We start from the raw sequence: 12352 nt of genomic DNA, 5'->3' as shown, positions 1-12352 counted from the left end.
CCCTGTGGACTCTCAGTTTGGGAAGCATTTGCCAACAATTCCCTCAGATCCTTGAGCAGCAGGAAAGGCAGAAAATAGACTCTGGAGATCTGCAGCTTGAGAACCTCTCCCTGGAGTGAAGAAATGATTTGCCGGTACCTGGGGCTCAGATTGTCAGGGCTATCTGAGTCTTGCAGACTGTTCAGCCAAGAAATTGGTGATGGCTTTTTTTTCCCCTGTGTGTAACATAGTGCCATCTGCACTATGCAGTTGTAACATCCATTTTATTAGCCTCTGAAAATTCACTACACCCTGTGAAGGTCAAATGACTTGATCCTGAATTGGTGCAAGCCAAGGGGTGTGACAAAGGCTTTGTTCTCCCAGGATTCTGGCATGAAAAGTATTTGCCAGTATCTATTTGTGAGGTCTAAAGTGGATATATAACTTATGTCAGAACTAGTACCATGGGGCTTCTCGACTTACTCTGTGATTTCTTCAACACTCCCAGGGCCAAAATGATCTGGAGTTCCTTTCACATGATATCCCTTTGTCACGGAGTCATGGGGGTGATGCCCTGGGAGTACTCCATATGAAGCCAGCCAGGACTTTGGTTTGGCATGCCTCCTGTCTCTGAGCATGCTGCCATCAGGGCAAGATGCTTACACAGCTTCTACCTTCCTGGGTCTGTCCTCAGAGCAGTCAGCATCCCCATCCCACACTGTGTGCTTCCCACAGCGAGTCTGTCTGGATGGTACTCCTGGGGAAACCAGAGGGCTCTGCACCCCAACTCTGCAATCCGCTGTGACTCTCAGCCCGCCAGTAAAAGAGACGGGTTTATTAGTCAACAGAGACCCAGCATAGAAAAGATCTTGTCAGTACAGAAAACAGGAACATTCAATAACGTCCACCTTGTGGGGAGGGGTTCCCGGAGCCAGGACTCTGGTCGATCCCCTGTGCCTCAAGCCAGCCGAGACTGACCTACTTTCAGCTGCCTGGACCCTGCCCTACCCGTTGCTCCTCCTCTGGCCTTTGTGTCCCTTCCTGAGCAAAGAGTCATCTGGTTGTCACCTGGTTGAATTCCCCTGCTGGGTCTCAGGTTAAGTAGGGCACTGGCCATAGAACATGTGCAGGCAGCCTCACCTGCCCCAGACGGTCTCAGCCAACCTCACACATGCTTATTCCCACCACCTAGGTATTGGTGCAGCACATAGGGAAACTGAGGCACAAACGGTCCTCATGGAAAACAGTAAGACTCACGTAGGCTGAACAGCAAGACTCACATAGGCTCACATACAACATAACAACAGAAAATCCACACTTTATCACACCCACATTTTACAAGGGAACAGCCATAAAGTTTGCCTGAGAAGTTGACCTGGGGCCATTTCTGTATGGTGGTATTTTAGGTAGGTTTGTGCCCTGCTGGGGCAAGAACCCAGTGTTAAAGTAATCAAAGAACTGCTACATCTGGATCTTTTGTTTGGGATACGGACCTCCCCCATACTTGTGTCACAAGTGCCTGGGGGACTAGTTTGGTGTCTGGAGGGTGTGAGTCTGATGTGCTTTGCCCCCTGGGGTGCAGTCTGGAAGCTGTGGGAACGGCACCACCCCTCTACCCATCCAGCTGGGCTGGCCCTTTTTCACATTGCTTTGCTGGTGATTCAGACTCTCCAGGCCCTGTCATCACCCAACACGACAGCAGATGGCACCACACACCCAAACAGAGATGAAGACACTCAAGTAGAAACAACAGACAGAAGCCAAGTTCTCATATCCACAGGCTCACATCTCCCACTGGAGTATAAATCCAAAATTATACTGTCTTGCACTGCACAGGGATCTGTACAATGTAAGTTCATTAGCGTTTGCCCTCTTCTCGATGTAGGAAGGATAGGCGTGTTAACCAAACTGAGATTTTCCACAGACACTTCACTCAAGAGCACACTGGTTTAGATAGAGCAAAATCAAGTTTCACTACAGAAACAAAGTGATTATGATACCAATTAGATTGAAGAAGGGTAGCTAGCAAATAAACAAATAGCAAATAAAACCACAAACTAAATCAAACATACTAAGTAGATTGGATATGAATTAGCAATTTCTCACCCTGGCTCATGATACAAGCAGTCCAGAAGGTTTCCATATATACATCTTCCTACTGTATTTTCCACTGCATGCCGATGTGCACGATTCCAACACTCAAGCTATAGGAACTCTTGTATATTTACAAATATAGTTTGTGGTGGTGAAGTGGTGAAGTGGGTGAAGTGGGTTTTAGCCCACAAAAGTGTATGCCCAAATACATTTGTTAGTCTCTATGGTGTGTGACAAAGCTCTGTCCTTGCCTCTGTGGGTCCCGCGTTTCCTGGTGGATTTTGCTTGCCTCAGAGGCTCACCGCGACCCTGCATGTAACCCTTCTCTCTCTAGAGACAAGGGTCACAATCTACTGAGCCATTTTCATCATAAGCCAGCGAGGGAGGTGAGGAGAAGTTATCCTTCCTTGCACAGTCTCTGTTGTCTCCCAGTCTCAATGATTAATTAGGGGGCAAAGGTGAGGGGGCAGAGCCCGGGCCCACCCTCTACTCCGGGCTCCAGCCCAGGGACTCAACATAGTATCAACTATGGTAGCTGACCTTTTAGAAACATGACATGTACAATTCCCTGGGCTACTTCCCCCACAGCAGCCCTCACTTCCTCAAGCTCCACTTCACCCTTACCTCAGGACCTCCTTCCTTGTGCCTGATATGGTGTGTACTACTCAGCCTCTCCAACAGCGCAACTTCCTCCCACAGCTCCTGACATGCACACCCACCTGACTGACTGGGAGGCTTTTAACTAGTTTCAGCCAGCCCCTGATTGACTTCAGCTGTCCCAATCAACCTAGCCTTCTCCCTGCCTTCTGGAAAGTTCTTAATTGGTCCCAGGTATCTTAACTGACCTGGAGCAGCTGCCATTTCACTTATCTTGGTACCAGGGATTTGTTTAGCCTGGAGCTAATATATCTATCTCCCACTACTTTTCTATAGCCATCTGGCCTTGCCCTGTCACAGGTGCCACAAGTACTCCTCGTTCTTTTTGCTGATACAGACTAACACAGCTACCACTCTGAAACCTGTCACAATTAGTATTGCTTCTAACTTCTAACAAGACAGGTTTGCATTTCTAAGTCATAGCCTATCTACCATGAATGGCCCTATTTACCATTCACATAGCTTTCTAACATGACTTTAAAGGTTGGCTTTGGGTTAGTTATCCTGCAAACTGTTTAACCCTATCTGGCCAATGTTAGGAGTATTAGTGTCAAAGTAGGTTCCAGGCCTCTGGTTTTGCCTGAGATTGCTCTTAGAGTTCTGCTTGCCTGCTTGGTTTTGGATATTGTGACAAAGTTCCTCCTCTACCGTGGTGGGGCTTGCGCTTAGTGGCAGATTTACTCGCCTTGGAGCTTCACGGCAGCCCTTAGTTTGGCCATTTTCGTGAACCCACAGTCCAGGTCAACTCCTCCTGTGTCTGACATGGGTTTGGGATGATTTGGGGGAACCCGGGCCCGCTCTCTACTCCGGGTTCCAGCCCAGGGCTCTGTGGAATGCAGCTGTCTAGAGTGCCTCCTGGAACAGCTGTGCGACAGCTACAACTCCCTGGGCTACTTCCCCATGGCCTCCTCCCAACACCTTCTTTATCCTCATCATAGGACCTTTCTCCTGGTGTCTGAAAATGCTTGTACACCTCAGTCCTCCAACAGTCCATGTTCTCACTCTCAGCACCTAGTGCCTCTTGCTCCCAGCTCCCCACACGCGCACCACAAACTGAAGTGAGCTCCTTTTCAAACTCAGGTGCCCTGATTAGCCTGCCTTAATTGATTCTAGCAGCTTCTTGATTGGCTTCAGGTATCTAATCAGCCTGTCTGTCTTAATTGTCTCCAGAAGGTTCCTGATCGTTCTCGAACCTTCCCTGTTACCTTACCCAGGGAAAAGGGACCTACTTAACCTGGGGCTAATATATCTGCCTTCTGTTACTCTCCTGTAGCCATCTGGCCTGACTCTGTCACAATATATATGTACATTTTTACTAATATGAGATTCTTACTAAGAACAAAGTGTTATTGCACATGGCGGTAGTAACAATAACACTCAATAACCCAGATTGAACACACATGGATTGACCTCCTCCTTTATCATAGCCCTTCTATGTGCCTGTTGTGCATTTAGCAAAATCTTTTCTAGGAAATCCCCAAAAAGTCTTTAGGCTATTTCTTAATTGAAGAATTTATTGGACTGTTGACAGATGTTGGACTGCATGTGTGTGTTCTTTCAGAGTGCTTTCACAGCCCTGCACAGATAGCAGAGACAGCAGACATTGATTGAACTGCCCAATAAATCCACAGACTTGGTTTTCAGTGAAGGAACTTGGTCAGTTTTATTGTTGATGAAGCATGGTGCTAATGTCCCGGCTCACAAGTTACAGGTACAGTAATACATGTATGGTTGTGACAATGGACCAACCCAGTGAATAGTGGGACTTTCCATTCTCCCCTTTGGCAGACCAAGGCATTGCCTCTGAGATAAATCTCTATACAGATAGAAACAACTTACATATTAATCCTAACTTATCAGTGTGCCACCCTCTGACATACTAGGGTACCACTCAATGAGGAATCCAGGGGTGACACATATTGCCTGATCTTTAGATTGTCTATTAATTATATAGATTACATACAAATCCCCAGTTATCACCTTGAGGGCTGACAGATTCTTGTGCCAAGATCAAGCCCATTATTATTACTCTATAGTTGGGAATGCCAATGTGCACGATACCAACACTCACACTATAGGAACTCTTGTATATTTACAAATATAGTTTATTAATATGTTTAGCAGTCACAGACACCCCAATTTAATGAGATAGATAGAGAACATACATCTGCACTTCCATATACTCACACCATCCCTTGTAGAATATCCTGAAGTGTTATCCATCATCTTCCTCATCACCATCACCTTCGCCATCATCACCATCATTCTGACACCTCCCAAGGACTACATTTCCTTCTTCTACTGCCCATAGGTTGGGATGCCACTTTTATAATATGATACGCTTCTTTTTGATGCATATTCAGTAGGGGATTTATCCCTTTTTCCTTATTTGTATTTCCTCACCCTACTAATGTTGAAGTGTCTTTTTTCCCTATAGGTCAGTATATCACTGACCTCAACTTATATCATATGCATCAATTCATTACCCTGGCCCTTTTGTGGTTAGATATCACATTTTTTATGTCTGTCCTAACTGGTTATTTTGATCTGGTCTTAACAGGTTATTTTGGGTTTTTCCAAGTTGTGGTGTACCTGTTAATTTAAAAGGGTATAAACTTAGGAAAGTCCCTATGCTACCTTGCTTTAACACATCATATGTGGACCTTATGCTTTAGCTCATCACCATCTATGTAGGTGAAAGGTCCCGAACATATGTGAGCCAACTTTGCTACCTGGGTGAAAGGTCCCAAACATTTGTATGTTTACATTGTGTAAGACACTTGCATTGCAGCCAAATTACTTTAATATAAACCTATTATAACCTATTATAATAAAACAAATAGTCAAAACCATAACGAAATAAGAAATCTATAAAAAAATATATCTCTATAGGCAAGCAAGCAGGTTATCCATATAGGCTACATGTGTTACCTTGTACATGGAAAAATGTCTTATGAGGTTTCTATGAAAAAAAAGTCTGCAGAATATGGTGATCCTATTTGAATGCCTGTATCATTTTTGCATCTGAAGTCATTAATATTCACTATGTATCTGTATTTCAAATTTAGTTACACCTGGGTGACACCCACTAGGCAAAATTCTTACAGTCCAGATAGCCTGTTGAGAAGGGCCTATTTTGCGTAATGGAACATTAGGGAAAAGAACTGTCTCTAGGAGAACGTTACACCCCATCTGGTGAGCCTTCCTGAGAACGCTCAGGATAGTCTATGGCTAATGCCTGCTATGACTCAGCAGGGCATTCAAGGGCATGGAACCAGACCACATGACACTAAACTCCATTTTGGTACCTGTATTTTTCTGCTATATACGGTGGGGAGTGACATCATCTCTTGGCCTCACTGCCCACACAAGAGAACTCCTGGAAACACCTGAGGAACAAAGACTGAACTGAGGGAAGTGCTTGTCTCAGGCTAAAGGGATTTCTACCCTGCATATGGAAACTTGGTGGACTGCTTGTATCATCAGTCAGGGTGAGAAATTACTAATTCAGATCCAGTCTATCTATCACATTAACCTTAGTTTGTGATTTTGTTTATTTCCTAGGTAATCTGCTTTGATCGGATTTCTATCACTTTTAATCCCTTAAAATCCATCCTTTGTAATTAATAAACCTGTTTTTTGCTTTATCTTTACCAGTGTGTTTTGAGGAAGGTCTCTGGGGAAAATCTCAGCTCTGTGTAAAAAGGCTGTTGCATATCTTTCCCACATCAAGGGGAAAGTGACCTATATTAATGAGCTTATGGCATACAGACTCCTGTGCAGTGCAAGAGGGTACAATTTTGGGTTTATACTCCAGCAAGGGTGCAAGGCTGGGGAGCTGGGAAATTGGCTGTTGTCTCCTGCCTGTCTTTGAGTGGCTTTGGTAAAGCACTCAGGAGGCTCAGTGTGGTGCCACCTGCTGTCATGTTGGGTGATAACAGGGCTTGAAGAGGCTGCTTGTGTCACCAACAAAGCAGTGTAAGATTGGCCCGCCCAACTGGGGGGGCTAAGGGGCACAGCGGTTTGCACAGCTCCCAGACTGCACCCTAGGGGCGACAACCTGACACAGCGGTCTGTGTTTCTCAGCTTCCTGGTTTCATCAGTAATCTCCATGGCATGCAGTGAGATTCCTGAAGAAGCTGAGTAGCACATACAGCCTCCTCAGCTACCCTGGAAGCTGCATGGTACATAATAATAAAAAAGTTCCCTGTGTGAACCCTGCAACTGCTGGGCAGTGGCCACAGCAACACCAGGGGAAGCTATGAGTGTCTAGGTCTTTTATGTTCACCACTTCTGGTTCCCAACATTCTGTTCCCTTTTTTGACTGATGCTGCACACTGAGCAGATATTTTCAGAGAGCTATCCACAACAAGATCTCTTTTTTGAGTGGTAACTGATAATTCGGTACCATCATTTTTTCTGTACAGTTGGGATTATGTTTTTCCAATGTGCGTTACTTTGCATTTATCAACGTGGAATTTCATCTGCCATTTTGTTCCCCAATCTCCAAGTTTTGTGAGATCCCTCTGTAATGCTTCACAGTCTGCTTTGCACTTAAATATATTGAATAATTTTATCTCATCTGCAAATTTTTCCACCTCATTGCTTACGCCATTTTCCAGTTCATTTATGAATATGTGGAACAGCACTGGTCCCACTCCAGACCCAGGATGACCCCACGATTTACCTCTCTCCATTCTGAAACCTGACCATTTACTCCTACCCTTTGTTTTCTATCTTTTAATTAGTTACTTATCCAGGAGAGACCCTTCCTTCTTTTCCCATGGCTGCTTACTTTTCTGAAGAACCTTTGGTAAGGTTCAAATACATTATGTCATCTGGATCGCCCTTGCCCACATGTTTGATAATCCGCTCACAAAATTCTAATACATTGGTGAGGTATGATTTTCCTTTGCAAAAGACATGTTGACTGTTCCACAGCAAATAATGTTCATGTGGGTGTCTGATAATTCTGTTCTTTACTATAATTTAAATCAATTTGGCTGGTATTAAAGTTAGGATTACTGGCCTAAAATAGCTTAGATCACCTCTGGAGACTTTTTTTATAGTCACCTGGTACAAAGCCTGATAAAAGTGATAGCTTATATACCACAGTTAGTAGTTATGAAATTTGATATTAGAGTTCTTTGGAGCTATTGGGTGAATGTCATCTGGTCTTGGTGTCTTTTAATGTTTAGTTTATCAGTTTGTTCTAAAACCTCTGTGATTGGTTGTCCCCCCTGGCATTCAGTCTGGAATCAAATGGAATCACTGAACCTGCTGTCCATTCAGCTTGGCTGGCCTCTCCACAATGCTCTCTGGTGACACAAGTAGCAGCTTCAGGCTCTGTTATCATCCAGCATGACAGCAGTTGGTGCCGAAAACCAACTGAGCTACCTGAATGCTTTACCTAAGGCACTCAGGGACAAACAAGAGATAACAGCCAATTTCCCATCTCCCTAGTCTTGCACCCTTGCTGAAGAAGAATTATGCCATCTTCTACTGCACAGGGATCTGCACAATGCATACTCATTAATATATGTCACTATCCCCTCATGTGGGAAAGATATGCAAGAAACTTTATTTACAGAGCAGAGATTTTCCAAGACACTTCACTCAAAACAAACTGGTTATGATAAAGCATAAAACACATTTATTAAATAGAGAAAAATAGATGTTAAGTGATTATAAGTGATAGTAGTCAGATGCAAGCAGATTACATAAAACATAAACAAAAATGCAAAATATGCCTAAAATACTAGATAGCCTGGTTATGAATTAGCAATTTCTCACCCTGGCTGGTGAGACAAGTAGTCCACCAGGTTTTCATACACAGGCTTCAAATCCCTTTAGTTTGGGATCAGCACTTCTCCCTGTTCAGATTTTTTTCTTCAGTTGTTTCCAGGAGTTCTCTTGTGTGGAGAGTGAGCGCAAGAGAGGATGTCACTCCTCACCTTGTTTAGTTTTTCAGTATGGTGAGAACCCTTTGTTTCAAGTGAAGTTCCCAGCCCAGTTTGTGGAAAAATACGGGTACCAACATGGAGTTCAGTGTCATGTGGTCTGGTCCCCTGCCCTTGTCTGCTCTGCTGAGTCATAGCATCCATTACCCATAGACTGGCTGAAACATCATAGAATCATAGATTATCAGGGTTGGAAGGGACCTCAGGAGGTCATCTAGTCCAAACCCCTGCTCAAAGCAGGACTGATCCCCGACTAAATCATCCCAGCCAGGGCTTTGTCAAGCCTGACCTTAAAAACTTCTAGGGAAGGAGATTCCACCACCTCCCTAGGTAACGCATTCCAGTGTTTCACCTATCTCCTAGGGAAAAAGTTTTTCCTAATATCCAACCTTAATCTTCCCCACTGCAACTTGAGACCATTACTTCTTGTTCTGTCATCTGCTATCACAGTCTAGAACTGAGAACAGTCTAGATCCATCCTCTTTGGAACCCCTTTTCAGGTAGTTGAAAGCAGCTACCAAATCCCCCTTCATTCTTCTCTTCTGAAGACTAAACATCCCAGTTCCCTCAGCCTCTTCTCATAAGTCATGTGTTCCAGTCCTCTAATCATTTTTGTTGCCCTCCACTGGACTCTTTCCAATTTTTCCACATGCTTCTTGTAGTGTGGGGCCCAAAACTGGACACAGTACTCCAGATGAGGCCTCACCTGGGGGCTGGGCTGATCTACACCCAGTGGTAACGGCTTGCAAGTGCACAGTCCACTCCGGCTAAGACCCTGTGGACAGGGGCCAACCCAGAATGCCCTTTGGGGCCTGAGGTAGAGGCACCCTGGCCTTCTCTATAAGGTCCTTGCAATGACTTACTCTCAGCCTAGGATACTTAAAACAAGACCCCCTTTTGTGGGACCACATTAATTCAGTCGTCTCCAAAACACAGGGTCTCTGACCCTACAGCCCCATCTTTCTCCTTTACTCAGGAGCCTCCCACGACCCTGCTTGCTGGGGTCAGTCTTGTTTCAGGCTTGCTGCAACCTCACTGGCTTCTCGCCGTCTGGTATCCATGATATCTCAGTCCCTTTCCCTGGGGCTGAGCGAGGACAGCTGTCTTTCCCCTCCTGGTGTGGCCCATGTTTCGTGAGAGGATGCAGCCTGCCTGCCCTCCTAAGGCTCCTATTTCGCATGGAGTGAAGGGAGCCATGCCCTGCCCTACAAGACCCTTGTCCCAGGCCCTTAAAAACAATAGCCTGGGATTTCCCTAAGCACTAACTATTCCCTGTGACCATCTTCCTGTCTCCCACCAGCTGGCTGTCCAAAGCTTCTCTCAGCTCTAAAAGTCACAGGAATCTTAAAGGACCACACCCTGGACCAAGGGTTCACCGACACCCCTCATCCCTCCTACCCATAAAGGGGACAATCCCCAACACGCAACCTCTAATGGCCACTGAATTAGGGTGGAGCACGCATCCCGAATTGAGCAGAAGAGTCCCAAAATGCAGAGTTCAAGGCCCAGTGTGGGCTGAAAGACTCCGGAACAGCATTTGTCCTGAATTCCCTGCAGTGCCGATCAACACCTGCTCATGGGCAGAACCACCCTTTTCACTGTTGGAGGGCTGATGTCCTTAGCCCCCCTCTCGGTATGAGGCCCTACCCTGCTCCTCTTTCCTGAGGCCAAGTCCCGTGAACTGGGCAGGTGGAGGGTCTCGGGTTTCCCAGAGCGGCACTTGCTCCCTGGGCTTCTTTTACCCTGGCCTCGCTCTGACATCCAGCCTGGTCAGTGGGTGGGGTTGCGGGAAGAGGAGGAGCAGGAGGTGGGGGTTTAGGGGGAAGAAGCGGGCCAGGGGTTTAGCAATGGAGGGAGCAGGGCTCCTGCGTGTGTCCTGGTTTTTCCTTTTGAGAAGGTGGTCACCCTACACTAAATGGGTTGGACTAGAACAGGAGATAGCCGCGATTCTGTGTGGCAGCTGAGACCCCTTTCTACCCCCTTGCATTGCTGGGGCAGCAGAAACGGAGGTGTCATAAATATAAAGGGAAGGGTAACCACCTTTCTGTGTACTGTGCTATAAAATCGCTCCTGGCCACAGGCAACATCCTGTTACCTGTAAAGGGTTAAGAAGCTCAGCTAACCTGGCTGGCACCTGTCTCAAAGGACCAATAAGGGGACAAGATATTTTCAAATCTTGGGGGAAGGAAGGCTTTTGTTTTGTGCTCTTTGTTTAGGTGGTTGTTCTCTCTTGGGACTGAGAGAGGCCAGACAGAAATCCATCTTCTCCAACCCATCCCAATCCAAGTCTCCAATATTGCAACCAGTGTAGGTAAGCCAGGCAAGGAGGATTAGTTTATCTTTTGTTTTATGTCAATTTTCCTTGTGTTCAGAGGGAGGTTTATTCCTGTTTTCTGTAACTGTAAGGTTTTGCCCAGAGGGGGATCCTCTGTGTTTTGAATCTGAATACCCTGTAAAGTATTTTCCATCCTGATTTTATAGAGATGATTTTTACCTTTCTTTTTATATAGATAAAATCCTTCTTTTAAGAACCTGATTGATTTTTCCATTGTTCCAAGATCCAGGGGTTTGGATCTTTGATGATTTTGTAACCAATTGGTTAGGATATTATTCTCAAGCCTCCCCAGGAAAGGGGGTGTAGGGATTGGGGGGATATTTTGAGGGAAGACGTCTCCAAGTGGGCTCTTCCCCCGTTCTTTGTTTAACACGCTTGGTGGTGGCAGCGTACTGTTCAAGGACAAGGCAATGTTTGTACTTAGGGAAAGTTTTGAACCTAAGCTGGTAAGAATAAGCTTAGGGGGTCTTCCATGCGGGTCCCCACATCTGTACCCTAGAGTTCAGAGTGGGGAAGGAACCCTGACAGGAGGGAAGGGGAATATGGGCCTGAGTCTCTTGCCAAGACTCCTGTGCGTGAGACCCTCACTCACACAGCCAGCTCTGCCCTGTTTCCATGTGGAGTGAGCTCAGCAGGTGTGCGGCGTGCAGAGCCACCAACAGTAGTGATGGGAGCGGGGGCTGCCTGAATGGCTTCTCTTGCAGCTCCTGCATTAATGATGTCTCTGGTATGACTCAGTCAGAAGCACCTGGCTGAGGGCGTGGGGGAAGGGTGGGTGTCCGTGCCCCTTGAATAGCCCCGTCCACAGCTGGTGCCGCCCCCATGGATCACAGAGCACCCACAGCGCTCAGGAAGGGCCAGGACTGCGACTGCAGAACAGCCCTGCAGCTTTCTTCATGACCCAAGGATGTTTAACCAGAGATGAGACAGTGACAGGCCAGGTGTAATGGGAAACAAAATCCACATCCCTTCTCTTTATTGAGAGTATTGACAGGATTTCTGAGGTAGGATCAGCTACCGATATGGCTCTTTATGGGCCAATATCCCATCGGTCCCCTGGCTCTTCACAAACACAGTCACTCTGCAAATGCTGCTGCCTGCCCTGGTGTCCTTCCCCCAGTGCCCTGTCCTCTCTGACCAGTGGGTGGAGACAACCGCTATACCATTGCTTCAGGCCTTAGACCCCATCTGACCCTGACTGTGCAGAGTGGAGATCAGTAGCTCATGTCATCACAGATATAAGGGTCCAGGATGGAATAAGTCGCTGTGTCCTGTGTTTCTTGTATCCTATGCCACCAGCGCTGGGGACGGGTCATAAACTGACCTT

The sequence above is a fragment of the Lepidochelys kempii genome, chromosome 1, assembly GCF_965140285.1.
Source record: "Lepidochelys kempii isolate rLepKem1 chromosome 1, rLepKem1.hap1, whole genome shotgun sequence".
Lineage (NCBI taxonomy): Eukaryota > Metazoa > Chordata > Testudines > Cheloniidae > Lepidochelys > Lepidochelys kempii.
The sequence above is the reverse complement of the archived record's forward strand: the minus strand, read 5'-3'. Positions refer to the sequence as shown.